Source organism: Apium graveolens, chromosome 10, assembly GCF_009905375.1.
Source record: "Apium graveolens cultivar Ventura chromosome 10, ASM990537v1, whole genome shotgun sequence".
Classification (NCBI taxonomy): Eukaryota; Viridiplantae; Streptophyta; class Magnoliopsida; order Apiales; family Apiaceae; genus Apium; species Apium graveolens.
Genome location: NC_133656.1, coordinates 67,951,437 through 67,956,500, shown reverse-complemented (window position 1 = coordinate 67,956,500; position 5,064 = coordinate 67,951,437). Strand labels below are relative to the sequence as shown.

Below are 5,064 nucleotides of genomic sequence, written 5' to 3'. Positions count from 1 at the left end.
TTAATTGCAGTGAGTCGCGCAGAAGGCAAGTTTCTTCCCTATTCTATTTTCAGAATAGTGATATTCTTATCACGTTTGCACTCTTTTGATTCCCTTATTTATATTTCATTTTGAATTTTGATTTATTCTTTTCATTTGAATTCATTGTTTATATTCCAACTATAATTCACAATTATTGATATATTCTGGTGATTAGAATATATCAATGCATACCGATTGTTCCGGTTGCTATTCCAGGGACTGGATAATACTACTTTGGGGATTAAGTTTACTTAATCCTAAGGACCGGGACATAACCGGATCCTTGAGATGGGCCGTACTGCCTGGGTGCCCGACGGGATCTATATAGTGAGATATAGATCTGCACTGTATCCTGGCTGATCAGCAGGGTATAGATGCAAACTTGAGTCCAGTTTAGTTTGTTTCTATTCTCCAGAAATGGCCTTCCTTCTATTGTCGCGGGGTTATATCTTTACAAATATACCCGGGTTACGGATTCATCTTTATTGCTCTAATACTATGTATATTTTGTGGACTTATTGAGCAATTTTTGGCTCACTCTTTTTGTTGTTATTCACCGTATTGTTTTCAGTTAAGAAGGAATATGAAACCCCTCAGGACTCGAGTGGTAAAGAAGCGGGTCAAGCCTCGGGATCCTCTCGTACCCAAGGTGTTGATCCCAATCCAGGAAGAAAGATTTGAGTTGCCTGAGCAGGTGGAGTATTTATAGATAGTGTGTGTGTTTGAATAAAAGCTGAACTTAGTTTAAAATGAATTAGACAATGGTTTGTAATAAAGAGAGTTTGTGAGATATTAAATTTGGTTTGTAATAAAGTAGTTAGTGGTTCTTGTTTTCATACTTCAACCTAAAAAGATCTTGCTTAGTATTAAAGGGGTTTAGTTTCATTTCTTTATTATTTGTTAATCAGATTGTACAGGTTTGGTGATTAGCTAGTAACCCCCAGACTTATACCCCGGGTCTGGAGGGCGTTACATTGAACCTTCATCATAAGCTCTCCTTTTTGCACATCCATTATAGTTCGACCTGTAGCCAAGAATGGTCTTCCCAAGATAATGGGAATCTCCTTATCTTCCTCAAAGTCCAGAATTACAAAATAAGCAGGGAAGATGAGTTTGTCCACTTTGACCAAGACATCCTCCACTATACCTCGTGGATAAGTGATGGAATGATCGGCCAACTGCAAGGACATATATGTAGGCTTTGGATCAGGTAAACCCAACTTCTTGAAGATAGACAAAGGCATCAGATTGATGCTCGCTCTTAAATCATATAAACACTTGTCGAATGTCAAGTTTCCGATGGTGCAAGGAATAGTGAAGCTTCCAGGATCTTTAAGCTTCGGAGGCAACTTTTGTTGTAGCACAACACTGCATTCCTCCGTAAGAGCAACGATCTTTAAGTCATCGAGCTTCACTTTTGAAGAGAGAATACCTTTCATAAACTTCGCATAGCTAGGCATCTGTTCAAGAGCTTCAGTGAAAGGTATGATGATGTGAAGTTTCTTGAAAACTTCCAAGAACTTAGCAAATTGCTTATCCAACTTCAGCTTCTACAACCTTTTAAGAAAAAAAAAGTGGAGGATAGACTTGTTTATCCCCTGTATTACCCTCATGAGGATTTTTTACAATAGCTTTCTTCTTCGGTTCCACCTCGGCATCCTTCTGCACAACTTTTTCAGCTACAATCTCATTTTCTGGAATTGGCAAGGGTGCAGAAGCACCTGCATTCTGGACAAGATTTTTAGATTCTTCGTCTTGCTGAATTTGGGGGCTTGCGACCTTTCCAGAACTCAAGGTGAGGACATTCACCTGTTCTTTAACTTCCCTCTTGCCTGGATTGGCTTCTGTATCACTAGGAAGCGTTCCTGATAGTCGATTCAATAAGGCGTTAACAATTTACCCTATTTGGTTCGCCAGAGCCTTGATAGAAATAGCCTGGCTTTTGCATATAATAGCCTGGTTTTTGCACATACGCCTCAACTCCTCCAATTCAGATTTTTCATTCGAAGATTGACCTGCACCTCCATGATTTTGCTGTTGCATTCCCATTGGATAAAACTGTTGCCTTGGTGCAAATTGTTGTTGAAAACCAGGAGGATTGAATTGCTTGTTCCCAAACTGCTAGAACGGCCGTTGCATCGCATTCTGATTGTTACTCCAGCTGAAGTTAGGATGATTCCAGTTGTCAGGAAGATAAGTGTCTGGAACTGGTTGCTGCGATCTCTGAAAGTTTCTAACGAACTGAGCTGATTTACTAGATATAGCGCATTGCTCCGTCGCATGCAAACCTGAACACAGCTCCCAAACACTAGTTATCTGATTAACACCATAGTTAGCCAGAGAATCGATCTTCATAGACAACGCCTTTAGTTGAGCAGTGATAGCCGTAGCTGTATCCATTTCAAGAACTCCTGCTACATTGCCCTGTGGCAATCTCTGGGTTGGATACTGATATTCATTAGCAACTATCAGTTCAATTAGCTCATAAGCTTCATCATAGCTCTTAGCCCATAACGATCCACCTGATGCTGCATCGCACATAGGTCTTGACTGTGCTCCCAACCTATTATAAAAGTAATTGATAATCATCCAATCAGGCATGCCATGATCAGGACACTTCCTAAGCATCTCCTTGTAGCTCTCCCAAGCCACACACAAAGATTCTCCCGATTGCTGCGCAAATTGATTAAGAGCATTCCTGACTGTAGCTGTCTTCGCCATAGGGAAGAATTTAGTGAGAAACTTTTGAGCAAGATCTACCGAAGTAGCAATCAAACCAGCTGGTAGAGAGTGTAACCAGCCCGTAGCCTTGTCCCTCAGAGAGAATGGGAACAGTCTCAGTTTCACCGCATCCTCAGACACACCATTGAACCTGAAGGTGTCGCAGATCTCTATGAAATCCCTGATGTGCATATTAGGATCTTCTGTTGGAGCACCCCCAAATTAAACTAAGTTCTGCACCATCTGAATTATGCCAGGCTTGATTTCAAAGGTATTAGCAGCAATGGTTGGTCTGACAATGCTAGACTGAATGTCATTATTCTTGGGTTGAGAAAAATCCATCAACGCTTTCGTTGGTGCTGCTGGATCTCCCATTGTAATGAGTAACTGAAACACAAACAAGTAAATTGTGAAAGTAAAAGAATCCGAGTCAGTGATTATTAATGACCACTAATGTCAAGCACATAAACTAAAAATTAACATCGAGTCCCCGGCAGCGGCGCTAAAAACTTGTTAAGGCGAAAACACGTGCTAAAATTACACGCAAGTATACGCGTTCACAAATAGTATAAGATATAAATCAGATTCTTACCCACAAAGACTCTTTTTAGTTAACTTAAGATTATGCACTTATGCAACAATGGCATGGCTATCGCTCAATGCTAAGACAATAACAAGTTGAGATATTTATAACTAAGATTAAACTAACATGTAATTAACTAAGAATAAAAGTGATTGAATTAACTATATGAGACAAACATGGGATTCTAACTTCATTGAATACTTCATTCAAAGTTATTGTTCTTAACCTTAGCATGCAATTGTGATGACAACTAATCAGGTAACACGAAACTAGTAAATGCCAACTTTTATTGTACGAATACCCTACTACCAGACATCCACAAAAGAGATGGAAGCTAAATAGACACCAATTATGTTGAGACCCTATATGTCTATAGAATTTGACAACGTAAAGGTTTAATGAACAAGTTACCTATCGTGATTACATAGGGAAAGTAAAATGGTTAAAATTACTTAAGAATTATGCATAATAAATACATGAACCTATGCTAGCATGACAAGTTCTAAATCTATATATTCATTGTCGCTTCAATAGAGATTAACACGCTATCTTATATGTTAGCTAGGCACATAAGATGAATAAGCACAATCAATACTTGGATATCAATCAATCACCACATACCAAAATATTGAAACAAATTAACTATAGAAATTAGTAAATCCGTTAGAACCCCACGATAATGATTAGTTCATAACCGAACTCATCGTTACCATGGGTTCCAATGAAAGCATGATATAAAATAATATAAGAGTACTAGGGTTCAAACACAAATAGAAAACAAGCATCCAAAGTACAACTATAATGAAGAATACAAAAGTCTTCTTATCCGTAGCCGTCTCGAGCTCTCTAGGTCTTCTTATTGCTCTTCCTGGTTTCCTTTTCATTAAAAACGTCTTTTTTATCACTATATATAAGCCCCTAGTGGACCTAGACTCTTAAAATCATCAAATTCCACTCAAAACAGGATTCTGGGGAAAAAAGGGCAGCGTGGCCGCACTGGTTTTCGGCAGAAAAGCGGGGCGGCGCGCTGCTTTTGGGGGCGGCCGCGCAGGGTTTCTGGATTTTTCTGCTGATTCTTCTTTTGGCCGTATCTTGAGTTCTGCTCGTCAGAATTAGGTGATTAAACTGCCCATGTGAAGCTAACAAGATTCTCTACAACTTGAGTATGGCCTAGGCTTCCAGTTCTGACCTCGTGTCAGCATACTTCTTTGAAAAGCTCCTTTCTTCATTTAACTGATGCCTGAAATGCAATAACACAAAAACATATCAAAAATAGCAACAACTTTAGTACAAAACACTAACTTAAGCCTGTAATGAAGTGTTCCAAGTAGATTTAAAATCCACTTATCAAAGAGTGAGGGAGATCACTTGTAAGAACCCAAATTTTGACATAGGTAAAAGACCTTTATGAATAGTAATATAATTACTCGAATCTTTGAGACCTTGTAAAATGCTTAATAAATAGTAACCCTGACAGACGGGAAAAACTTTTTAGCCCACACTATGTTGTGCATGAGAAATCGAGTTTCAGAGTTTATAACATGATTATATGTACCAAATGAGTGTATGTAAATGCTATTAGTTTTCGAAAAAACGAACTTTAAAAAACGACCATATTTACGAATCATCGAGGATTATGGGAATCACAATATAATTACGAATTTAAAACCCTACAAATTTATATCAAAGGACGATGCTTTAAAACATAATGAATAAATACGAAAGGATTTACGTCGTGA

The 5,064-nt window shown here is 38.4% G+C and overlaps 1 non-coding gene across 1 annotated transcript; it reads left to right on the top strand.

Moving 5' to 3' along the window:
* The first annotated feature begins 2,620 nt into the window (after nucleotides 1–2,620).
* LOC141694937 (small nucleolar RNA R71) lies at nucleotides 2,621–2,727 on the top strand. The gene has a single exon (XR_012564216.1). It is a non-coding gene; the product is annotated as a small nucleolar RNA R71 (small nucleolar RNA).
* Nucleotides 2,728–5,064: the final 2,337 nt, after the last annotated feature.